The sequence below is a fragment of the Saccopteryx bilineata genome, chromosome 3 (genome assembly GCF_036850765.1).
Source record: "Saccopteryx bilineata isolate mSacBil1 chromosome 3, mSacBil1_pri_phased_curated, whole genome shotgun sequence".
In the NCBI taxonomy this organism is placed as follows: Eukaryota; Metazoa; Chordata; class Mammalia; order Chiroptera; family Emballonuridae; genus Saccopteryx; species Saccopteryx bilineata.
In genome coordinates this window covers 266,642,727-266,669,782 of record NC_089492.1, presented here as the reverse complement: position 1 = coordinate 266,669,782, position 27,056 = coordinate 266,642,727, and the positions used below count along the sequence as shown (strand labels likewise).

General features: G+C 40.4%; 1 protein-coding gene across 2 annotated transcripts in view; it reads right to left on the bottom strand.

Moving 5' to 3' along the window:
- Nucleotides 1-27,056, bottom strand: part of DLGAP3 (DLG associated protein 3) — a 102,925-nt gene that overhangs the window by 66,428 nt on the left and 9,441 nt on the right. Inside the window, exon 1 of one of the 2 annotated variants that reach the window (XM_066269709.1) lies at nt 634-699. The exons of the other annotated variant lie outside the window; for it this stretch is intronic. The gene's annotated coding sequence lies outside the window, so the exon portion shown is untranslated. Of the gene's footprint in view, nt 1-633; nt 700-27,056 lie in introns of those variants that run through there. 2 annotated transcript variants of the gene reach the window in all.

Below are 27,056 nucleotides of genomic sequence, written 5' to 3'. Positions count from 1 at the left end.
TAAACCTTGACAGCAATGAGTATAGAAAGGAAGAATCTCCTCCTGAGAATCCATGACTACAAGTTAGACCTCACACCGTATGCAATCAAATTCACTCTACCTAGGTGATCTGGAAAACCTCAAATCAAGAATTTAGTATAGGCCCTGGCCGGTTGGCTCAGCGGTAGAGCGTCGGCCTAGCGTGCGGAGGACCCGGGTTCGATTCCCAGCCAGGGCACACAGGAGAAGCGCCCATTTGCTTCTCCACCCCTCCGCCGCGCTTTCCTCTCTGTCTCTCTCTTCCCCTCCCGCAGCCAAGGCTCCATTGGAGCAAAGATGGCCCGGGCGCTGCGCTGGGGATGGCTCTGTGGCCTCTGTCTCAGGCGCTAGAGTGGCTCTGGTCGCAATATGGCGACGCCCAGGATGGGCAGAGCATCGCCCCCTGGTGGGCAGAGCCTCGCCCCTGGTGGGCGTGCCGGGTGGATCCCGGTCGGGCGCATGCGGGAGTCTGTCTGACTGTCTCTCCCTGTTTCCAGCTTCAGAAAAATGGAAAAAAAAAAAAAAAAAAAAAGAATTTAGTATAAAATCACCCAGTCTGATAGTGCCTCAGGTGCCTGGCAGAAGGAAATGTAAATCTTTGTTAGAAGAACTCACCGTCATCTCAGGCCTCAAGTAATTTCCACCGATAAAGTTCCAAAGAAAATGAACAGCACACAAATATCACCAAACGCACAAAAAAACATGGCACCTAGAACAAGAACCAGCAAAAACAACAAATAGCAGAATCACATCTGCAAAGAACTTACCTATTAGAATAATGAGACACTATAAAATAACTGTGTGTATATACATACATACACACACACATATACACATACATTTAGAAAAATAAGATAATATTGTTGCTTTTGGCTTATTGCCCTTGTCTTATTGGGCTGGTCAGGTCCAAGAGAACAATGTTTAAAGTGATGGTGGGGCCCTGGCCGGTTGGCTCAGTGGTAGAGCGTTGGCCTGGCGTGCGGGGGGCCCGGGTTCGATTCCCGGCCAGGGCACACAGGAGAAGCGCCCATTTGCTTCTCCACCTCCCCTCTCTGTCTCTCTCTTCCCCTCCCGCAGCCAAGGCTCCATTGGAGCAAAGATGGCCCGGGCGCTGGGGATGGCTCCTTGGCCTCTGCCCCAGGCACTAGAGTGGCTCTGGTCCCGCAGAGCGATGCCCCGGAGGGGCAGAGCATCGCCCCCTGGTGGGCAGAGCGGCAGCCCCTGGTGGGCGTGCCGGGTGGATCCCCCTTGGGTGCATGCGGGAATCTGTCTGACTGTCTCTCCCCATTTCCAGCCTCAGAAAAAAATTTAAAAAATATATAAATAAATGAAGTGATGGTAGGTATGTTTGTCTTGTTCATAACTTTACAGCTCTGACATTTCTTCTCTAAGATGCTACTTATTATTAAGATTTTTGGAAACTTATGTTGATCAGCTATATAGATCATTCCATTTTATTTCATTATGTAATTTTTTTATTTTTATTTACTGATTTTGGAGAGAAAGGGGGAGAGAGAGAGAGAGAAACATTAATTTGTTGTTTAATTGTTATTTATGCATTCATTGGTTGATTCTTGTATGTACCCTGACCAGGGATCAAACCCACAACCTTGGCATAGCGAGATGGCGTTCTAAGCAACTGAGTTATCTGGCCACGGCTGAATTTTATTCTAATTTATTAAGAGTTTTAATCAAATGTATGTTGAGTTTTATCAATGGCTTTTTCTGCATCTTTTGACATGATCATCTCATTTTCTCTTTTGGTCTGTTTTTGATCAATTACATTTAGAGAGTTTCTTAATGTTAAGTTTTACTTTCCTGAGATAATACCAACTTATTCAAGGAGCTTTATTATTAATTTTACAGATACCATTGGATTTGATCTGCTAATATTTTGTTTTGGATTTTTGCATCTATATTAATAAATAAAACAAGCCTGATATTTTCCTATCTTTGTTATCTAGGATTGGGTATCTAAGTAATTCTAGCTTCACAGAATAAGTTTGAAAAATATTATCTTCTTCTTTCCTCTGTAAAAGATTATGTAAGATTGGAATAATCTGATATTTGTAACTGTGGTGAAACACATCTGTAAAGCCATCTGAAACTGATGTTTTCCTTATGAAAAATTTTTTCTTTGTTGTTGTTTTACTATCCCTTCTGTTTCTTTAACGGGATTAATTTTTTTATTGATTTTAGAGAGAGAGAAACATCAACTTGTTGTTCCACTTATTTATGCTTTCATTGGTTGATTCTTCTATATACCCTGACCAGGGTTCAAACCCACAACCCTGGCATATCAAGATGATGCTCTAACCAACTGAGCTACCTTGCCAGGGCCAACAGGCCTATTTAAAGGACTAATATAAGCTACCTATTTCTTTTTGAGTTCATCGTAAGTTATATTTTTCTAATAATATGTTTTACTTTCTCTAAATTTTTAAATGCATTGCCATAAAGTTGTTGGTAAAATTCTCTTATTATTTTCATCTCTGCTTCATTTGTAATTGTACCTTCCTTCATAATATTTACCTGTGCCTTCTTTTCCTTGATTCTCATTACCAGAAATCTGTCCATATTTTAATCAGTTTAAAGAATAAATTCCTTAGCTTTGTTGAAATTCTCTGTAGTATATTTTCTAATTTTTTTATTTTTGCTCTTAGTTTCATTATCTATTTTCCTTAGGTTTACTCATTCTTAAACTTATTGCTTATTTGAAAACTTAGTATAGGACACCATCAAGGGGACCAATGTATTGTGGAAGTCTCAGAAGGAAATAAGAAAGTGGAAGAGGCAGAGAGAATATTTGGAGAAATACTGGCTGAAATTTCCCCAAATTTGATGATACACATGAATATAAACATCCAAGAAGCTCAACAAACTCTAAGTAGGATGAACTCAAAGAGACCCACACTGAGATACATTATAATCAAACTTTTTTAAAAAGAGAGAATTTTGAAAACAACTAGAGATTGTCACATACAAGGAATCATCAATAAGACCATAAGTATATTTCTTACCAGAAACTTTGGAGGCCAAAAGAGAGTGGCTAATACATGTAAAATGTTAAAAGAAAAGAAAAGCTGTCAACCCAAATCCTATACCACCAGACCTTCCCAACAAGTCTTACAGGTTGAAATAAAAGGACACTGGACCCCAACTCAAATCTGTATAGAAAAATAAAGCTAAATCAATAAAGGTAAATATAAGAGCAATTATAAAAGCCAGTATTATTGTAACAATGATTTATAACTGTATTTTTTTGTTTGTTTTCTGCATAATTTAAGAGACTAATACATTTAAAGAAAAAACATTTGTGTGGCTAGTCTTACTGTAACTTTGGTTTGCAACTCCAAATCTTGTTTTCTACATGATTTAAGAGACTAATGCATTTAAGAGAATTATTAGTTTATGTTTTAAGATACACTATGGATAAAGATGTAATTTTGTGGTATCAACAATCAAAAGAAGTGGAGACAGAGCTTTTCTTATGTTATTGAAGTTAAGCTGGTATAAATTCAAAGTAGTGTTATAACTTTAGGATTTTCAATGAAATCCCCATGGTAACCACAAAGAAAATAGCTCTAGAATATACACAAAAGGAAATGAGAAAAGAATTTAAATGTTTCTCTGCAAAAAAAAACAACTAAACACAAGAGAAGACAGTAATGTAAAAGCACAGTGGTTATACTAATATCAGACAAAATAAAATTTAGATCAAAAAACATTGCTAGAGACAAAGACAAAAAGTATGTTAAGTAAAAAGCCAGTCATAAAAATACAAATACGTATGATTCCACTTATATGAGGTGCTTAGAGTAGTCAAAATCATAGAGACAGAAAGTAGAATGGTGATAGCCACTGACTGGAGGGAGAAAAGGAGTGGGGAGAAATTTATAATGGGGATAGAATTTTAGTTTTGCAAGAGGAAACAAGTTCTGGATATGGATGGTTATGATGGTTGTACAACAATATGAATGTACTTGATACCACTGAATTGTACACTTAAAATAGAAATTTTATGTTAAGTGTATTTTAACCCAATTTTTTAAAAATTGAAGAAAAAATATTGACAAATTGCATTTCATTAAAATTAACCTTGTGTTCATCAAAAGACACTATTAAGAGAGTGAAAATGAAAATCACAGACTGGGGAAAATATTTGCAATACATGTCTCCAGTAAAGAACTTATGTATAGAACATATGAGGAATCTCTACAAATCAATATGAAGCAAAAAAAAAAAAAAAAAAAAAAGCCTGACCTGTGGTGGCGCAGTGCATAAAGCGTCGACCTGGAAATGCTGAGGTCGCCGGTTCAAAACCCTGGGCTTGCCTGGTCAAGGCACATATGAGAGTTGATGTTTCCTGTTCCTCCCTCCCTTCTCTTTCTCTGTGTCTCTCTTCTCTAAAATGAATAAATAAAAATAATTTTTTTAAAAAAAGCCAAAAATATCTTGAGTAAGCATTTTTTAAAAGAGTATCTCCTAGCCTGACCAGGTGGTGGTGCAGTGGATAAGAGCGTCGGACCAGGATGCTGAGGACCCAGGCTCAAGACCCCAAGGTCGCCAGCTTGAGCGCGGGCTCATCTGGTTTGAGCAAAAGTTCACCAGCTTGAACCCAAGGTCGCTGGCACGAGCAAGGGGTTACTCGGTCTGCTGAAGGCCCGCGGTCAAGGCACATATGAGAAAGCAATCAATGAACAACTAAGGTGTCGCAATGCGCAACGAAAAACTAATGATTGATGCTTCTCATCTCTCCATTCCTGTCTGTCTGTCCCTGTCTATTCCTCTCTCTGACTCTCTCTCTCTCTGTCTCTGTTAAAAAAAAGTGTCTCCTAGTTGTCAAAAAACTCAAATGAATACCACTACACACAATAATGACCATATATATACCTGTATAATATTTTTTTTAATTCCAAGTATTGATGAAATGTGGAGCAATTAGAACTGATATAATGCTGGTAAGAGTGTAATGGTACAAACATTTTGATAAACTGACAGTAGCTACTAAAGTTACATATGTGCCTACCCTATAATCCAGCAATGCTACTACTATACTAGATATACACTTCCCCCAAATCAGTGCATATGTTCAGCCAAAAACATATATAAAAATGTTCATAGCAACTTAATTTATAGTGACCCCAAACTGGAAAGAACAAAAATGTCCATCATTTGTAAAACAAGTAAATGATTGTTGGAATATTAATACAATGGAAACCATGTATCAATAAGAACAAACTCATGCTACATGTTACAACATAAAACTTATATATTTGCTTCTCAGAGTGTGGTCCACAGACTAGCAGTGTCAGCATCACTTGGGAACTTGTTAAAAATGCAGGATGTGAGGTCTCACAGTAGCCCTGCTGAATCAGAATCTGCATTTTAACAAATCCACCAGTTGATACGTATTCACATCAAGCTTTAAAATATTATATCTTCTTTTGAGTGATAGTTACGTATATACAAATTAAATTTTCACCAATCTGTACATTTAAGACTATACTTTAAATTACATATATTAAAATCTATACATTTAAAATGCACTTTACTATATCTGTTTAATGCAATACAAAATTAAAATAATAAAACCGATGATTTGGTTCACTAGCATATTTCTTTTTTTGTGTGGAGTCTTTAGGGTTTAGTATGTTGTGTGCAAATAATGAGATTTTTAGATCTTCCTTTCTTATTTGTTTTTGTGACAGAGACAGAGAGAGAGTCAGAGAGAGGGACAGGCAGACAGGAAGGGAGAGAGATGAGAAGCATCAATTTTCATTGCGGCACCTTAGTTGTTCATTGATGGCTTTCTCATATGTGTCCTGACAGGGGTTGGGGGGGCTACAGCAGACCGAGTGACCCCTTGCTCAAGCCAGCGACCTTGGGCTCATGCTGGTGAGCCTTACTCAAACCAGATGAGCCCGCGCTCAAACTGGTGACCTCAGGTTTCGAACCTGGCTCCTCCACGTCCTGGACTGACACTCTATCCACTGTGCCACCTCCTGGTCAGGCCACTAGCATATTTCAAAGGTGGCCAAGAGGTTCGTGGATTTAAACATATTTCATATATTTTAATTCAGTGAAGTTATTATTCTATTTATGCTCTATTTTTCCATCTTTGACCAATGGGAGCTTCATTAAGTTTTCTGCTAAGTCTTTTGCATACCCAGAAATGTTGCTAATTTCCTCACTTTCTAATATAAGAAAATGTTTCAACTCATTTTGCACATTCTCTGTCCAGATCTGAAAAATAGTCATTTTTTCAAGGATCCAGGGACCTTCTAATTTGAAATGGTATTAAAAGTTCCAAACGGAATACTAAGAGATCTCATTAATTATCCTCAAAACTTCTGAAGAAGAGGAGAAAGAGACGTGATTTGCCCTATCAGATATCCAGACTTACTAAAAAGGTATAGCTAGTATCAAGACCATATGGTGCTGGCTCAGAGACAAAAGTATTGGTATGATAGACCATAGAGCTCAAAAACAAAGTTATATATATAATATATGTAACAAGGTGGCATGGCAGATAAGTGGGAAAGGTGGGGAAATTATCTCTTTGTAAAAATAATTAATTGGGTTCCTACTTCACATAATATACAAAATTCAACTTTAGTTGAGTTTAAAACTTAAATGTCAAATTCAAAACTCTTAATAGAAGCTGTGTTAGGGTTCTCTAGAGAAACAGAATCAGTAGGAAATACATGTTCATGTATGTGTGTGTGTGTGTGTGTACACATGCACATTTATTTAATATAAGGTATATATATTAAAGATATATTTATATCTTCAATAAAATAAATAAGAATATGTGAATATTTGTTAAATATATAAATATAATTAATATTTATATACTTTTAATAAATGTCATTCTATAACTGAAAATATACAATTATAATAATTATAGAACACAGTTTATATATTTATTAAAGAGCTATACAGATAGATTTTTTATAAGAAATTGGCTCATGTAATTATAGAGGCTGAGAAGTCCCAAGGTCTGCAGCAGGCAAGCTGAAGACCCAAGGGAACCAAAGGTATAGAGCTTAGTCCAAGTCTACAGGCCTGAGAACAGGAGAGGAGATGGTGTAAGTTTCAGTCGAAGTTTGAGTTCGAAGGCAGAAGACTTATGTCCCAGCTCGAGGACAGTTGGGCAAAGAAAGAAAGTATTTCTTCTTACTTAGTCTTTTTATTCTATTTAGGCCTCAATGGATTGGATAAGGCCCACTCACATTAAGGAGGACAATTTGGTTTACTCAGATGTTAATCTTATCCAAAAACACAGACATGCCCAGAAGTAATATTTAACAGCATATTTGGATACCCCATAACCTAGTCATGATGACATAAAATTAACCATTAAAAAACTATAGGTAAATAGGCCCTGGCCGGTTGGCTCAGTGGTAGAGCGTCGGCCTGGTGTGCAGAAGTCCCGGGTTCAATTCCCGGCCAGGGCACATAGAAGAAGCGCCTATCTGCTTCTCCACCCCTCCCCCTCTCCTTCCTCTCTGTCTCTCTCTTCCCCTCCCACAGCCAAGGCTCCATTGGAGCAAAGATGGCCCGGGCGCTGGGGATGGCTCCTTGGCCTCTGCCCCAGGCACTAGAGTGGCTCTGGTGGCTACAGAGCTACACCCTGGAGGGGCAGAGCGTGGCCCCCTGGTGGGTGTGCCGGGTGGATCCCGGTGGGGCGCATGCGGGAGTCTGTCCGACTGTCTCTCCCCGTTTCCAGCTTCAGAAAAATACAAAAAACAAAACAAAACAAAACAAAAAACTATAGGTAAATTTCTTACTGACCTTTTAGAAAGACTCTCTTAAATAAGACACACCAAAAGCACTAAATGGAAAGAAAAGATTGGTATATTGGCTATTTTAGAGTGAAGAACTTCTTTTTATAAATCATCTTAAAGAAAGCAAAAGGGACAAGCTACAAATGAGGAGAAGAATTTTGTAACACATAACTGACCAAGAATTGGCATCAAGAGTTTTTAAATTTCTTTATATGAATTCCTTTAAATCATTAAGAAAAAGAAAAACAATCTAATAGGAAAATACATGATACATGAGTAAGATATATGAGCAAGATATATTAGCAAGGAATTTTCAGAGGAAATGCATATGACCAACAAACACTTAAAGAGATGTTCAACCTGATTAGCAAACAAAAAATGCAAATCAAGACCAGAACGACACACAAATTAACATTCATTTGATTGGCAAAAATTAAGATATCTGACAATTCCAAATGTTGTAAAGAATGTCAATCAACAGGATCTCAGATATCTCTGGTAGAGGTATAAGTTAGAAAAACCATCTCTAAATAATTTGGCATTAGCTTACAAAGTTTGTCATTCATAGAGTCTGAAGGATAATATTCAAAGTATTAACAACCAATACCACATGGGTACTGACCAATCAGAACAGATGCCTGGCCAGCCAGACTGGATGCCAGTAGCTCTACTGGTGTGTACTGGCTGACTACTTCTACATACACTAGGACCCAGCATCTCACCCTTAGTTATGTACCCAGTGGAAACTTCTGCTCATGTTTATTAAGAGATAGATACAAGAATCTCAAAAACAGAATAGAAAACACACAAAACAAACAAACAAAAAAGAATATGCACAGCAAGACTTCCCATTTGAAGGGGAAAAAAACTAGGAACAACCAAAATGCCCATTAACAGAAGAATGGATAAATAATTATGGAGTAGTCACACAATGGAATATTATATAGAGGGTGCAGATTTTCTTAAAATTCCAGAAGATTATATACAAGATAATACTCTTCAGAATGTTCAAAAACAACTAGAACTGAGCACTATATTTAGGTCACATATATTTGATAAAACTGTAAAAACAAAAAGAAGGGGAATGATAACTGCAAATCTGGGAAGGGGAAACAGTTGCAGGATGGGAGAGACAGATAAGTCAGTGGGATTATAGGTATCCATTACATTCTTTTAAAAATACACGCATACATACATTGATATACAACATAAGAGGTCTATGTCTGATGACGACAGTAACCAAGAAGTAAGGATTATGATTCATCCAATTCTGTCTCAGACTCATTAAAAAATAAAAGACAATTTTGAAATATGAGCAAAGAACAAAGAATTTTAAAGAATGACCAAGCAGCTAAGAAAAGGAACTAAATATAACTTCTAGAAATGAAAAATGTAGCAACTATAATTAGAAACTCAACAAATGGGTCTAACAGCTTATTGGATGCAGGTACTAATAGTACAGTGAACAAAACGATACAGTTAAAAAAGATAGGTAAAAAGCACCACAGAGAAACAAAGCTCTGAGAGGTTAAGAAACATGAAGGGTAACATGAGATAGCCTAACACACATCTGATCAGACGCCCTCCTCCAAAGAGAGAGAATGGGGCAGAGGCGATGTGTGGAGACACAATGGCTGATTATTTTCCATACCTGATAAAGATACCAAGCTACAGGTTACCAACAACTTTTAAGTAGGATAAAACAGACAGAAATCCACACCTACAACATCATATTAAAACAGCAAAACCAAAGATACAAAAAATTTAAAAGCAGCCAGAGGAAAGACAGGTTGCCTTCAAAAAAGCAATAGATAAGCTGACAATTGACTTCACAAAGTAACCCCAAATGCCCAGGGGACAGCGGAATGGTATGTTCCATGTGCTGAGGAAACAAAATAGACAACCTAGAATTCTATGCCCAGTTTAAAAGACTTTTCAGGGGTTGTGATAAAAGAAAGACGTTTCAGAGAGAGAAGAGTTGAAAGACTGCCTTTAGCAGACCATCACTAAAGTAAATTATAAAGGAAGTTCTTGAGACAAAATACGATCTCGTGTAAGAAGTGATCGTAGGTGGAAGGTCTAGGGTGCAAGACACAGTGAAGAACAAAGAAAATGGTAAATGCATGAATACATATAAGTAAACCTTGACTGTATACAACAGTCATGAGGTCTGCTGAGGTTTTCAAAAATAGAATTAAAACATGGCAACAATAACATATCTCTGGAATGGAAAGAAAAGAATGGAATTAAAGTGTCTAAGATCCTTATATAGGGTTTGGGGGGAAAGAGGATAAAAAGATTGATTAAATTCAGATTTAATAAGTTAAATATATATATTAAAATTTCCAGAGTAATCAATAAAAATAAAATAGAACATAAAACTTATAAATAGTTGTAGAAAAATTAAAATAAAAAACACTCAATGAGATTGAGAATCCAAGTACCATTTCAAGATAACGACTGTGGGGACAGTGGTGGGAGATGATGTTATGACGTAGGCAAGAGTCCAGTTATGAGCCTGACCTGTGGTGGCGCAGTGGATAAGGCGTCAACCTGGAAACGCTGAGGTTGCCGGTTCGAAACCCTGGGCTTGCCTGGTCGGGCGCATGTGGGAGTTGATGCTTCCTGCTCCTCCCCCCTTCTCTCTCTCTCTCTCTCTCTCTCTCTCTCTCTCCCCCCTCTCTATAATGAATAAATAAAATCTTAAAATAAAAAAAAAGAGTCCAGTTATGAAGGGTCTGGTACACCCAGCTGAGGAGGGAGTCTCCTAAGCAATGTGGAATCAGTGAAGAATTTGAATTTAAGGATGACTGACACAATCAGATTTGTTTTAAGAAACAACACTCTGACAACAGTATGGATAAAGACTAGATATTACACACACACACACACACACATACACACACACACACACACACACAATCTCAGAATGATAACCAGAAATCTCAAACTTTGCCAGTAAGTGAATACAGATGTCATCCATCAACTTAATCTTGGTAGCTAAAAACGCAAGCTACCAATTGTTGCAAGCAAGCACAGAGTGGAAGCTTTAGGCCATGGCTAGCCAAGCCAGGAATCTGCATGCCCAGGACCCAACTGCTCAGGAAGCGCCACTCCACACTGGCAGTTGACTCCCATTACTGCCTTGTGCCATTGTTAGTGAAATTGAAATGCTGCTGCTTTGGCTTCATGCTTGAGATTAAAGTTCTCTCTTGTGAAATGGAGAGAATGCTTTTTCTATGTTATGCTCAGTTGGAGAGGTCCTGAAGTGAAATTGCTTGAACTGTTAGTTATATGGTTTCGCTCATTGCCATGGACATCCAGGCAGGGACTCCATATCCTCAGGCCCTAATGATTCCACAAGAGTCATACTCCTGCTGAAACCCATTCTCATAGATGTTACCATTACCACCACCACTAGGAACCAGTGTAGCAGGCACTCAGCCAGGCCACATTCTGGTGGAGCTGGCATTCAGCTGTAGCCTGAAAGCCATGAACCTTGGACTCTGCATTGCATCCGTTGGAAGTATGAGACTGTCCTGAAGAATGTTTTAGTGAAAGTGAGTAGGGAAACCACGGCGAGGCTGACTCAGCTCTGTGGTGTTTTAGAGATCATTGATTCAACTCTTCCAATGTGAATTTATTACCCAGTCTGGCAGGGTGCACACTCGCCACCAGAGGGGGTAGGTTGGACTTTCCTCTAGTGTCAGCCACTGCTTTGTACCTGGTACCAGCACTCTTCCCTTTCTGAGGCTCTATTGCTAAAGTGGGTTCATATATTTAAGGAATTTTTCCATGTAGAGGGAGTTCTCCTTCAATGGCTTCTGGTCTACTTCCCTATCATTAGGCTTCTTTTGTGGTCACCTCTCTCCATCAGTCATATTTATACATGTCTGAAAAGAGTTCAGGACTTCTCTTCAGAGCTTCCTCAAACCTTCAGTAAATCAGTAGGGGTAAATGTATCAGCCAACACAAATGGAGGAGGATTTGCCCAATTTCTCTCAGAAACACCTGAGCCTTAGTTCATACCCAGCCATGTTACATTTATATCATTTAAAAGCAGTGTTTTAAATACTTTTATAAATTACATTTTCCTTTTTTAAAACAAATTAAATTTTTAAATAATTTCATTGAATTGCAATTGGATTATATATACATATACAGATACACATATGCCTACATACAGTACATAAATTTATAAGTGTACCAGCTAATGAATATGTCACAAAGTAAACACATCCTTGCAATCAATCCTAATCAAGAAATAGCACATTATCAGCATTAAAGTGTATGTTTAAATAAGAAGGGTTTGGTGGGAGAGGAAGGGGAGAGCCTGAGACCACCCAGGGTCTGGCTCAGATACCTGAGGATTATGGTGCCACTTCACTGAAATAAAAAGCACAGGAAGAAAAGCGAGCCTGAAGGAAAAAATTATGAGTATGATTAGAACATGATGAGTTGGAGAAGCTTGAGGGACACACCTGGGAAAGGCTGAGGCTGGATAGAGAGATTTGATGACTGTATTTTCTAAAATGAAAACAAAGAAATATAGTTGGCAATAAATAGATTTTTGTGCTTCTCACAGATTCGAAAGAGAAAGTTTTAATACTAACGTATTGACATTCTTGGGCTATTTCAATGTTTTAGGTAATTTTCTTTAACATTTCTATTTTCAATCTCCTTACCTGTAAAAGTGGGATAATAGTGGTACCTACTTTACAGAGTTTTGTGAGTAAATACTGAGTATCTTGTAATTATATAAAATATTAAATGCCTGGGACATAGGAAACAATAAATGTTAGTGATTCACCTTTATGGAGACAATAAGACTAAATATTTTAAATGAAAACTGTTCTCAATATTGAGAGACTTACGATTTCTGACTACAGAATGGGTGTTAAGAAAGAAACCAGATGGGCTCAGCTAGTGGACTCATTAATTTGAATCAAAAGGGGCCTATCTCGGGTCCTTACACTTTAGAGAGCCTTGTGTATCACACACATACACACGAACACACCTCAATTGACCCTTACTTCCCTATGTATAAGATAAACCCTTTTTCAAAAAATTGGGGGTCTAAAAACTGGGTGCGTCTTCTACATTGATTGCTTTTAACTTGTATTTCCCACTTTTTTTGACAGTGATGAAGAGTTGTATGAATTTTATGATGAATAAAACGAGTTCAATAACTTTATGTAATACATTCTTTTTCAAATTTCAGGCCCCCAAATTAAGATGCATCTTATACATGGGAGCATCTTCTACACGGGGAAATACAGTATTAAAGAACATATTTATGCCTTTGTTTCTCTAGATCTAGAGCCGTTGAAATTACATTAAGTAATTATATCTAAAAAAAAAGGGCTACAAAACAATCAATTGTAACACTGATAGTGCTAAATAAATATAAACTTTGATAAAGAGCATTGGCATGATATTCTTTTTCTTTAAGATTCTATATATTGATTTTAGAGAGAAGAGAAAGAGAGAAGAGGGGGAGCAGGAAACATCAACTTGTAGTAGTTGTTTCTCGTATGTACCTTGACCGGGCAAGCCTAGGGTTTTGAACCGGCGACCTCAGCGTTCCAAGTTGACACTCTATCCACTGTTCACCACAGGTCAGGCTGGCATGATATTCTTTAAAAGAATAATATTGTCTTTTGATATTTAACCAACAAAACCTCAATATTTCCAGAAAGAAGTATTTTCTGTAGAACAGACTTTGAAACTTGATGATAGTATGGGCAAACATGTAAGGCGGATTAAAAAGTGATAATAAAATAAGTAATCACTGTCTGAGAAAGAGAGTTCAAAATGAGACTAGTAACTTAAAGGGCAATGCAGTGAAAGATGAAATTATATATAAAATTTCAAAAAGTAAACATTGCTCCATTTGGCTAGATTGCACAGGAACCAAAGTCATTTTGAACAAAAAGCTTTTTTCCTATTTTATTATAGTAAAATACACATAACATAAAATTTACCATCTTAGTCATTTTTAAGTGTACACTTCAATGGTATTAAATATATTCACCTACTGTAACCATCACTACTATATGTCCCCATAAGTCTTTTCATCTTGTAAAACTGAACTGCTATATCGTTAAACAGTAACTCCTCATTCTCCCCTCCCCCAAGACCCTGGCAACCACCATTAGACTTTTGTCTGTGTAATTTTGATTACCCTAAGTACCTCTTATAAGTAGAACAGTATCGCCTTTTTGTGACTAACTTATTTCACTTAGCAAAATATCCTTAAATTTCATTCATGTTGTAATATATTGCAGAATTTTCTTTTTTTTTTTTTTTTTTAAAGCTGGAAACGGGGAGAGACAGTCAGACAGACTCCCACATGCTCCCGACCGGGATCCACCCGGCATGCCCACCAGGGGCGACGCTCTGCCCACCAGGGGGCGATGCTCTGCCCCTCCGGGGCGTCACTCTGCCGCGACCAGAGCCACTCTAGCGCCTGGGGCAGAGGCCACGGAGCCATCCCCAGCGCCCAGGCCATCTTTGCTCCAATGGAGCCTTGGCTGCAGGAGGGGACGAGAGAGACAGAGAGGAAGGAGGGGGTGGGGGTGGAGAAGCAAATGGGCGCTTCTCCTATGTGCCCTGGACAGGAATCGAACCCGGGTCCCCCGCACGCCAGGCCAACACTCTACCGCTGAGCCAACCGGCCAGGGCCAGAATTTTCTTTTTTTAAGACTGAATAATATCCTATTATATGTATATACCACATTTTGTTTATTTAGTCATTGGTAAATGGATATATAGGTTATTTTCATGTTTTAGCTATTGTGAATAGTACTACTGTGAACACAGTGTACAGATATCTTTTCAGGACTCTGCTTTCAATATATATAATATATATATATATATATATATTTTTTTTTTTTTAATTAAGTAAGAGGTGGGAAGGCAGAGACAGGTTCCCGCATGCATCCACCTGGCAAGCCCCCTACCGGCCGATGCTCTTCCCATCTGGGGCCACTGCTCCATAACTGAGCTACTATAGCACCTGAGGTGAGGCCATGGAGCCATCCTCAGTGCCCTAGGGTCAAGTTGCTCAAACCAGCCATGGCTGCAGGAGAGAAAGAGAGAAAGGGAAGGCGGGGGGAAAGAAGCAGATAGTCACTTCTCCTCTGTGCCTTGACCAGGATTTGAACCTGGGTTCCACATGCCCAGCCGTTGACACTCTATCACTGCACCAACCGGCCAAGGCCTCCTTACTTATTTTCTCTCTGGTTGTTCTATCCATTATTGAGAGTGGGGCATTGAAGTATCTAACTATTATTGTAGAACTGCCTATTTCTCCCTTCAATTCTATCCATTTTTACTTCACATATTTTGATTGTCATTGGGTGCTTAAAAATTTATAATGGGCTCCAGCCAGTCGGCTCAGTGGATAGAGCATTGGTCAGCGTTCTGATATACCAGGTTCAATCCCCAGTCAGAGCACATATGAGAAGTGACCATCTGTTTCTTTTCTCTCTCTCCCCTTTCTCTCTCTTCTCCCTTCTCGCAGCCAGTGGTTCTATTGGATTGAGTATGTTGGCCCCAGGCGCTGAGGATAGCTTGGTTGGTTGGAGCATTGATCTCAGGTGCTGAGATCCCTTTCTCTCTCTTCCTCCCTTCCTTCCTCTCTCTCTAGAATTAATGAATAAAGTGGTAGAATGAATATATTGCTCAGTTGATTTGAGCTTCAGCCCCAGATGGGGGTAGCCAGGTGGCTCTCAGTTGGGGGGGCATGTGGGAGTCTGTCTCTCTATCTCCCTTCCTCTCACTTAAAAATAAATAAATAGGCCCTGACCGGTTTGCTCAGTGGTAGAACATTGGCCCAGCGTATGGAAGTCCTGGGTTCGATTACCGGTCAGGGCACACAGGAGAAGTGCCCACCTGCTTCTCCACCCTTCCCTCTCTCCTTCCTCTCTATCTCTTTCTTCCCCTCCCGCAGCCAAGGCTCTACTGGAGCAAAGTTCGCCCCGGGCACTGAGGCAGCTCCATGACCTCCACCTCAGGCGCTAGAATGGCTCCGGCCACAACGGAGCAATGCCCCAGATGGGCAGAGCATCGCCCCCTGGTGGGCATGCCGGGTGGATCCCAGTCGGGCACATGTGAGAGTCTGTTTTACTGCTTCTCCGCTTCTAACTTTGGAAAAATGCAAATAATAATAATGATAATAATAAATAAACAAACAAATAAATAAATAAATTTTATAATGGTAATGGTTTATTGCTATATTGAACATTATTAATATACAAAGTCCTTTGTCCTAGTAAACTTTTTATAAATTTTAAAAGTCTATTTTGTTCTGACCAGGTGGTAGCGCAGTGGACAGAGCATCACCCTGGGTTGCAGAGGACCCAAGTTCAAAACGCCAAGGTGTCCAGCTTAAACATCAGCTATCTGGTTTGAGCACAGGCTCACCAGCTTGAGTGCGGGTCGCCAGCTTGAGCGTAGAATCATAGACATGATCCCATGGTCTCTGGCATGAGCCCAAAGGTCTTCAGCCTGAAGCCCAAGGTCCCTGGCTTGAGCCCAAGGTCACCAGCTTGAGCAAGGGGTCATTCGCTCTGCTATAGCCCCCTAGTCAAGGTACATATGAAAAAGCAATCAATGAACAATTAAAATGCTGCAACAAAGAATTGATGCTTCTCATCTCTCTCCCTTCCTGTCTGTCTGTCCCTGTCTGTCTGTCTGTCTCTCTCTCACTCTCTAAAAAATAAAAAAGTCTATTTTGTCTGATATTCATATAACTACTCCTGTTCCTTTGGTAACCATTGCATGGAAAAATCTTTTTCCACCTTTTCACTTTCACCCTGTTTTTATCTTTGTAAACAGCAAATAATTGAGTCAGATGTTTTTATTCATTCTACCACTTCATTCATTAATTCTAGAGAGAGAGGAAGGAAGGGAGGAAGAGAGAGAAAGGGAGAGACAGGAACAGCAATCTGTTTCTGTACGTGCCCTGAGCGGGGATTGAGTCAGCAATCTCTGCACTTTGGGATGACCAACAGAGCTATCCAGCCAGGGTACCAAGCTCTGTCTTTTGTTTGGAGAGCTTAATCTATTTATATTTAAAGTAATTACTGCTAACAAGGGACTTTTCTGACTTCTTTTGTATTTATTTCAGTTTTTTTAGTGAAACATTTATATTCCTTTTTCATTTCCTTTTCTATATATTGTAGAGCTATTTTTTGTGGTTATAACATGCTGATCTGTATTTATACCAACTGAACTTCAATAACATACTGAAACTCTGTTTCTTTTTCTTTCTTTTTTTTTTTAACGAGAGACTGACAGGAAAGGAAAGAGATGAGAAGTATCAACAAATAGTTGTGGCACTTTAGTTGTTTATTGATTGCTTCACATATGTGCCTTGAACAGGGGGCTCCAGCTGAACCAGTGACCACTTGCTCAAGCTAGCAACCTTGGGCTCAAGCCAGCGACTCTGCACTCAAGCTGATGACCCTGCACTCAGCCAGATAGCCCATGCTCAAGCCAGCAACCTCGAGATTTTGAATCTGTGACCTCCAATATCCCAGGTCAACACTCCATCCACTGTGCCACCATCGGTCAAGCAAAACTCTGCTTTTTTACCACTCTGTTCTAACCCCTTTCAGTTGTCAACATCATAACATTACATTTTTATATATTGTGTGTCCAAAAACAAATAATAAATGCATTAGTATTCTAAAAACAAGATTTGGAATTACAAATCAAAGGTACAGTAATCCCAGTATTTACACTGATAATTGTTTTTTCTTCTTTAACTGAAATAGTCTCTTAAGTCATGTAAAAAAAACAAATAAAAAGTACAGTTACAGGCCCTGGGTGGTTGGCTCAGTGGTACAGTGTCAGCCCAGTGAGTAGATGTCCTAGGTTCAATTCCCAGCCAGGGCATACAGAAGAAGCACCCATCTGCTCCACCCTTCCCCCTCTCCTTTCTCTCTCTCTCTTCCCCTCCTGCAGCCAAAGCTCCATTGAAGCAAAGTTGGCCCAGGCGCTGAGGATGGCTCTATGGTCTCCGCCTCAGACGCTAGAAGGGCTCCAGTTGCAATGGAGCAATGCCGCATATGGGCAGAGCAACGCCACCTAGTAGGCTTGCCAGGTGGATCCCGGTTGGGCACATGCAGAAGTCTGTCTCTCTGCCTCCCCGCCTCTCACTTCAGAAAAATACACACACAAAAAAAAGTACAGTTACAAACCACTGTTACAATAAAACTGGCTCTTATAATTGCCCATGTATTTACCTTTACTGAGATCTTTAGTTCTTCATTCAACTTAAAGTTACTGTTTAGTGTCCTTCTATTTTTGGTTGCAGGACTCCCTTGAGCATTTCTTGCAGAGCAGATCTAATGGTCATGAATACCCTCACCTTTTGTTTATCTGAGAATGTCTTCATCTCTTCCTCACTTTTAAGGACAGTTTTGTCAGTATAGAATTCTTGATTGACAGTGTGTTTCTTTTAGTACTTTGAATATATCAACTACAGTACTCTCTTCTGGGCTCACAATTTTCTGATGAGAAATCTATTGATAATCTCATCGATAATCTTGTGTGTAATGATTTGCTGCTTTCCAGATACTCTTTGGCTTTGTCTTCTGAATGTTTTATTGTATTTCTTGATGTGGGTCTCTTTGAGTACATTCTATTTGGATTCATTGAGGTTCTTAGATGTTTATTTACTTCTTTCATCAAATTTGTAAAGTTTTCTACCTGTATTTCTTCAAATATTCTCTCTGCTCTTTTCTCTCTCTCTCTCTCTCTCTCTCTCTCTCTCTCTCTCTCTCTGCTCCTTCTGGAACTCTAATGATGCATATGCTGGTTCACTTGATGGGGTCTCATAAATCTCTGAAACTGTTCATATTTCTTAAATTTTTTTTCCCTGTTTCTCAATAATTTCCACTATCTTATCTTCAAGTTTGTTGATTCTTTCTTCTGCCTGCTTACATCTGCCTTTGAATCCCTCTACTGAATTTTAAATTTCAGTTATTAATCTTTTTTAGAGAGAGAGAGAGAAAGAAGGGGTAGGAGAGAGATGGGAAGCACCAACTTGTAGTTGTTTCACCTTAGTTGTTTACTAATTGCTTCTCATATGTGCCTTGATTGGGGGGCTCAAGCTGAGCCAATGACCCCTTGCATAAGCCAACAACATTGGGCTCAAGTCAGCAACTTCAGGCTTAAAGTCAGTGACTTTGGGCTGAAGCCAGCAACCTTTGGACTGGAGCCAGCAACTTTAGGAATCATGTCAATAGCCCCGTGCTCAAGCCAGCAATCCCACACTAAAGCTGGTGAGCTTGTGCTTAAGCCAATGAGTCCACATTCCAGCCAGCAGCCTGAGGTTTCCCAAGTCTATGCTCTATCAACTGTGTCACCACTAGACATAGTTACTGCACTTTTTATCACTAGAATTTATTGTTGGTTTCTTTTAGGTTTTCTGTCTCTTTATTGATATCTCCCATTTGTTCATACACTACTTTCTTGACTTTTTTCACATATTCCTTTGGTTCTTTGAATATAGTTAATACAGTTGTTTTAAAGTCTTTGTCTAGTATGTCTTTCATTAAGTATTTTTCAGGCACAATTTCAGGTAGCTTATTTTTCTTCCTTTGAATGGACCACACTTGTCTATGGCCATACCACCCTGAATGTGCCTGATCTCATTTGAATGGACTACACTTTCCTGTTCCTGAAGGGGAAAAGAAGGGTGTTGGGCCTTTAAATCTCCTTAAAGTCACTTCATCCAGAAGTAGTGTGTCTTTCAACAATAGGGGTGGTGCAACTACAATGGCTCTCCATCTTTTTGTCTATAACTCCATAATCAGAAGCAACAACCATACTGCAACTCCCCTATATTTAGAAAACAGGATCATTGTTGCCCAACCTACCTCTCACACACTGTGTAGAAGCAACTTGAAAGATACATGCACAGTTGTCTGCCACATGTTTGGGAGGTGGAGGATGGGTCAAGGCTATTGTGCTAAGAGGTGAAATTGACCAAAATCAACAGCATTTTACTGCCCAAGATTTCCCTGAAAATTGCAAATGTTCAACAAACTCCAGAGTCCCAAAACAGGTACAGCAGACAAATTCTGCCTGCATAATTTTCTAGGTGGAGAGACTGATTCCTGGTGGTTTCTCTTCTGTCATCTTACCGGTATTCTCTCCAAACCCCAAACTTTTATTATATATATTGTGAACTACCAGAAGAATATACAAAAGTTAAAAATAATTATCACATCATTAGTTCTACACGTGTTGTTAGAAGTACAAGATTTTCCTATAACCATAGATTTTTGGTTAGGATGGCAATGTAGGTAAATACAGTACTCAGATCCTCCGACAACTACAATACATCAAAATTACAACTGAACAACAGAACAACTACATTCATAACTGCCTGAAATCTAGCTGAATGGAAGTCCTACAACTAGGGATTGAAAGAAGAAGCCACATTGAGACTGACAGGAAGGGCCTAGATGCAAAACATGCTGGTCCCCAAACACATGTCATGGTTTAAAATGAGGAAGAATGTCTCAACTGTGATGGTCCTCCCTAAAGAGTTATTAGAATATTATTGCCTATGTTGCCTATGCTGAGTTTTACATCACAATGCCTATTCTATAACAACAAATTTGTACTTAATCTCGTCACCTTTTTCACCCAGCCACCCAAAGCTCCTCCCCTCTGGCAACTGTCAAAATGTTCTCTATGAGTCTGTTTCTGTCTGATTTGTTTGTTTATTCTGTTTTTTAGACTCAATTGTCAATAGATATATATTTATTGCCATGATATTGTTCATATTTTTTATCTTTTTTCTTCTTCTTCTGAAAGAAGACCTTTAACATTTCATGTCATACTGATATGGTGGTGATGAATTCTTTTAGCATTTGTGTGGGGGGGGGAGTCTGGGAAACTCTTTATATGTTCTTCAATTCTAAATGCTATCTTTGTTGAGTAGAGTAATCTTGGTTGTAGGTCCTTGCTTTTCATCACTTTAAATATTTCTTGCCACTCCCTTCTGGCCTGCAAAGTTTCTGTTGAGAAATCAACTTGACAGTCTTAAGGGAGCTAACTCCCTTGTAGGTAACTAACTGCTCTTCTCTTGCTGCTTTTAAGATTCTTTATCTTTAGCCTTTTGCATTTTAATTATGATATGTCTTGGTGTGAGCCTCTTTGTGTTCATTAACAGTTTGGGACTCTGTGTTTTCTGGACTTACGTGACTATTTTCTTCACCAAGTTAGGGAAGTTTTCTGTCATTATTTATTTATTTATTTGTATTTTTCTGAAGCTGGAAAGGGGGAGAGACAGTCAGACAGACTCCCGCATGCGCCCGACCGGGATCCACCCGGCACGCCCACCAGGGGCGATGCTCTGCTCACCAGGGGGCGATGTTCTGCCCCTCTGGGGCTTCGCTCTGTTGCATCCAGAGCCACTCTAGCGCCTGGGGCAGAGGCCAAGGAGCCATCCCCAGCGCCCGAATGGAGCCTCGGCTGCGGGAGGAGAAGAGAGAGACAGCGAGGAAGGGGGGGGGGTGGAGAAGCAAATGGGCGCTTCTCCTATGTGCCCTGGCCGGGAATCGAACCCGGGTCCCCCCGCACGCCAGGCCGACGCTCTACCGCTGAGCCAACCGGCCAGGGCCTGTCATTATTTTTTTCAATTAGGTTTTCAATTTTTGCTCTCTCTCTTCTCCTTCCAGAACTCCTGTGATGTGAATGTTGGTATGCTTGATGTTGTCCCATAGGCTCCTTACACTATCCTTATTTTTTAAATTCTTTTTTTCTTTTTGCTGTCTGGTTGGGTGTTTTTTGCTTCCTTATATTTCAAATTGCTCACTTGATTTTGACTTCATCTCCTTACTGTTAATTTTCTGTAAATGATTCTTCAATTCTGACTGGTCCTTTTCTATGATGCTATTGAAGCTCTCACTAAGTTCACTGAGCAGCCATATAACAGTGTTTTGAACTTTGCATTTAGTAGATTGCTTGTCTCCATTTTGTTTCGTTCTCTTCTGGAGTTTTGTTCTGCTCTTAATTTTGACAGCCTTCCTGTTTGTTTCTTTGTTAGGTAGAGCTACTTTGTCTCCCAGGCTTGGTGGAGTGGCCAAATGCAGTAGGTATTCTGCGTAGGTTCCACTGGCACAGACTCCCTAATCACTCAAGCACTTGAGGTGCACCCCTGTTTGAGCTGTGTACAGCCTCCTTTTATAGTCCAGCCTTGATTACTGTTGGCACATTGATGAGAGGGATTTACCCCCCAGGCAAATTAGCTGCAAGAATTGCCTATGACTGCCAACCACCAACATCTGACCACTATGGATGATCAGCTGTGCAGAAACCCATTCTACAGAGCAGGATTTACTTCAGTGGGACTCTGGTGCCCATTACATCTGACCCCTGAGTGTGTCACATGTGGAGGTTTTTGTGTGATAATGCTTTGAATTGGACTGAAGCTGTCCACTGTGTGCACTGTCTCTGTGACTCCCAAGAGGTGCAGGCCAAGGTCAGCCACCACTTTTATTCTGCCTTGGGCCACCTGGCATGAGCTACAAAGCGATCTGCAGATGGCTGCTACTTGTTCTGGGCTTGTACTTGTGCAGGTGAGGCCAAGCTGCAAACCAAGGCTGGCTGTTACAGTGCTGGGCCTGCGGTCACTTAGCAAGAGATATGGGGTGTGCTAGGCTGGATGCTGCTTGTTTGGGAGATTTTAGGAAAATCTGAAGCATGAGCCAAGATAGGCCATTCATATGGAAAAGCCATTGGAAACAGCTTGGGTGGGCCTGAAAGTTGGGTGGGGTGGGGCCTCAGGGAATCACCTGTGCAGGCAAATAGCATGACCAGTTTGATGAAGTCGCAGGTATAACTCTGTGGGGGAAAGCTCTTTGACAGAACAATGCCCTCTGCCAGCAGTTCCGCCTGGAAGAAAATTGCTCCCCAGCTCTCTCTCATCCCAGACAATGCAGTTCCTCCTCATATATCTCTGGTGCCTTTTAAGCTGCTGCCCCAGTGCTGGAGTTTGAAGGAAGTGAATCTGAGTAAGTCTGTGCATGGGCCCTTTAAAAGGAACTTCATGAGACTCCAGCTGCCCTCCATCTCACTCAGCCTTAATCCCTGCTGGTTTTTACAACCAGAAATTATGGGAACTTCTCTTCATGGCACTGAAATCCTGGTCTGAGGAACTGGGTATTGGGCTGGGACCCCTGACCCTCAGGGGGAACCTCTGCAGCCAAGATAGCTTCCTAATTTGTGTTCCACTATTTATGCATTCATTGGTTGATTTTTGTATGTGGTCTGACCAGAGAGCAAACCCACAACTTTGGCATATCAGATGATGCTCTAACAAATTGAGCTACCCTTCCTTCCTTGGCCACAGCTTCCTTCCCACATATGGGTATGGGACCAGCATATTCTGCATTTCCACCCTTCCTACCAGTTTCTATGTGGCTTCTTTAATTCCCTCATTGTAGGACTTCTTTTTTTTCCCAGATGAGAGGAGGGGAGACAGTGAGGCAGACTCCCGCATGCGCTCTGACTGAGATCCACCCAGCAATCCCATCTGGGGCCAATACTCAAGTACCAAGCTATTTTTAGCACCTAACACTGATGCTCTCCTATGGAGCTTGAACCAATCAAGCCACTGGCTGTGGGAGGGGAAGAGGGAGAGAAAGAGGAGCTGAGGCAGGGAGAATCAGATGGTCGCTTCTCCTGTGTGCTCTGACCGGGAATCGAACATGGAACATTTATACATTCTATCCACTGAACCCCCAGCCAGGGCCAGTTGTAGGACTTTTTTTCAGTCAGATTTCAAGTGGTTCTGAATGGTGATTTTTCTGTAGTTTTGTTGTAATTTTGAGGTATAATCTTGATTGAAGAGAGATTTGAACAAATTTAGCAACAAGTTGCCATTTTCTCTTTTTTAGAACTTATGAAATTCTGTATGTATACCGAAATGGCTTGATCAAATGGTAAAAAACAAACAAACAAACAAACAAAAAAACCCACATTATGAATGATAGTGATTTTGTGATTGAATTAAAACATTTTATATTTTGGGATCATAATTTGTTATACATGACCCAAATGCAATGCTAAAACATAATATGTAAAATTAAATTCAGTCGTCTTTGATAATTTGCTGTCAACCCTGAAAACCATTGCTTTACACATTTTTTTGTGGTGAATAACATTTTTAGACATATTGTTCTATTTTGTCATAATGAAGGTGTATTTGTCAAGGTAGGTGGATGAAACACATTTTATTTAACAATGTGTTTGCTTGGTTTATAACTTTTAAAATATTTAGACATATAGTATGTGGGCCTCCATGTGTACTCTTGCCTAGGATCCCCAAAATACTAGGTTCCAGCATGAGCCCACCACCTCAACCACAAGCACATTTCAAAGGTAGACTGGTGCTCACTGAAAATTAAGGATGAAGAGGATGATTTAATGGCAATATCTCTCTATTAGGGCTAGATGGTAAGCATGAGGAGTCTTCAAAGTGATGGTTCTGGGAGTAAGGTCACAGTCCCTGAAGCAGCGTGTAGTCCAAGGAAATAGCTTCAGGGTCAGTGTAGGATAGCTGTAGCCACAGCGGGAACATATGATCCTCCTGCTAGGGCTGGCGGAGAGGGAAATGGACCTCAAGGCAAAGAATCAGTGGGAGAGAGAGCATCTGGAGGCCTGAAGATGGAGAGAATCAAGCTGAAGTCTGACAGGCTTCCCTCCTGAATCCAAGGGAGCAGGTGGGGCCTGGGCTGGAGAGGAAGACTCCCCAGAAACAGACAGGCTCACAAAGGATGCCAGACTGGTTGAAAGACCCCAGGAGGAGCCAGGGACCTGGCCCAGCTCTGGCCAAGGGCAGGACCGAGGTTGGGCTGGGTTCAGAGACTTGGACTGTGATTGAGCTGAGGAGAGTGAGGTGCAGTTGAGAAGGGAGCTTTGTTCTTTCTGTGTCAGGAGCGGCTTCCCTGAACCACATGTGGACCCCACTGCCACTGGGTGTAGCCTGGGTGGGCTGGGCCAGGGATTGGGCATTCCTGGCCCTGAAAGAGAGGGAGAGTCTAGTGCATATTGATTGACAGCTGCTGAAAACAGTTGGCAGGTGAATTTTCCCTGGATCCTGGCAAAAGTGGGTGTCTAATATCTAATTAAGGACCAAACTGGGCTCCCTTATCTCCATCTTGGATTAAGGAAGGGTCTTACATCAAAATCTTGAAGGTTTGGAGTAAGGGGACCACAAATCCAAGAGGACAGTATGAAGCAGCCTGCTCTCTCAGCCCTCGGGCTCTCTGCCTCTGGGTCCTCACCCCAGGTCCCTGCTCTCCTAAGTGACAAGGAGGGAGGACGGTGATTCCCACACACTGTAACTCCAGACAGAGGTTTTCTTTCTGCAGTGTCTGATCTCCCAGAGGCAATCGACTCTCAAGTTTTCTGGTGTTTTTTTTTCCCCAGGTCAGACACAGAAGACTAAGTTAGACATTTCCCAAAGGAAACTGACTACTTTACTAAGGGAAAAGTCACATCAAAAGCAAGATAGTACAAGACCACAGAGATGGATGGGGCCACAGGGAATCGTTTTTTTTTTAAAATCTGGACAGAATCAAATTCAGCCTCAGGAGAGTCAGGTGGCTCTAATGTGGACACCAGATCACTTCTCAGAGATTCAGTCTGACACGGCCCCCGAGGCCGAGCAATTCATTCCACCAGAGCAACTGAATCCATGGTGTGGGCCCACGCGGCCTCCTGGCTTTGGCGTGAGATGTTGGTCAGCATTGCATGGAATGAGCCAGCCTAATTCCCAAGGAGAGAGAACTAACAATTACTGCAGACCTACTGGTGTGTAGGTGGGCTTTTGTTTAACTCTTCAACAAGCAAGAAAGGCTAAAAATTGGCTGGTATGAGGTCTTAGGTGACACCATTGCTTTTCTCAGTCCCGCCACCTCCACCAGGTTTCAAATACCATATTTCCCTATGTATAAGACTTTTTTTTTTCAAATTTCAGACCCCAAAATTAAGGTGCATCTTATACCCGGGGAAATAGGTAGATATGGAGGAGACTGAGAAATCTCCTAGGAAAAGGAAACTAATTAAGTGTGCTCACAGTTGGATTGCTCACAGGAGTCTAGATTCAAGAAGGAGGCAGGTGACAATACCCAGCCCTGGCCAGGAGGTGTAAAACAGAAACTGTTACATGTTGTTGATGGGTATGGAATTGGGGCGGCATTTTGGAAAGCAATTTGGTGATGTAATTAAACAATTTAAGTGTGCACACAGAGTCATGGATACAGCAATTTCATTGCCGGGAATTTATTCTACAGATTTTCAAGTAAGCAAAGGTTGGTGAACAAGAATGTTCATGGCATCATTTTTTACCATAGTGAAACAATAGAAACAAATGCCCATCAGTAGGGAACCAGTCAGTAAAATAAATACTCTGCATCTGTTAAAAAGAATAAGGTAGATTTCTATATGTGACAATATAAAAAGATGCATAACTTAGTAAATGAGAAAAGGGCAGAAGAGCCTTGTAGTACTACTTCATTTGTGACTTTTTAAAGAAAAATAACTACATATATATTCATACTGGAATAGAAAACATCTGGAAAGATACATATAAAAAATTGAACAGTGGCTACTGCTGGAGGACCTTTATTTTCTATTTTACATTTTTCTCTACTGCTTTTAATTTAGTTTCTTTTCTTTTTAAATTAATTTTTTCTGGAGAGAGGAAGGGAAAGAGACAGATACAAAGAGAGAAACGTTGATTTGTTGCTCCACCTATCCACAAATTCATTGGTTGATTCTTGTACGTGTCCTGACGGGGGACTGAACTGCAACCTGAGCTACTCGGCCAGGGCCACTGAGTTTATTTTCATGAACATGTATTACTCTTGAAATGTAAAGGAAAATAATTAAAGAAGGAATAGAGACCAATAAAAGGTAATTTAATAAAAAGAAAAAATTTATGAAGTTTAGCATTAGCAGGCAAATTCAGCAATTGGAACTGAAGGTCAGTAAGACACGGTGGCTAATTGGTGGACCCTTCCAGCCAACTTGGCAACAATAAACATGCTGCTCTCATTCATTAAGTTCTGACTCCTTGAGACCTAAGCAGTCTTGCTGTGGGGCCCCCACTAACAAGCCAAGGAGAGGTGTGTTTCCTCACTCCACTTGAAGCCAACTCCTGAGTCATCAGCACATTAAGAAGGAAAGCACTAGTGGCCAGAGCCATTGTTAGGGATT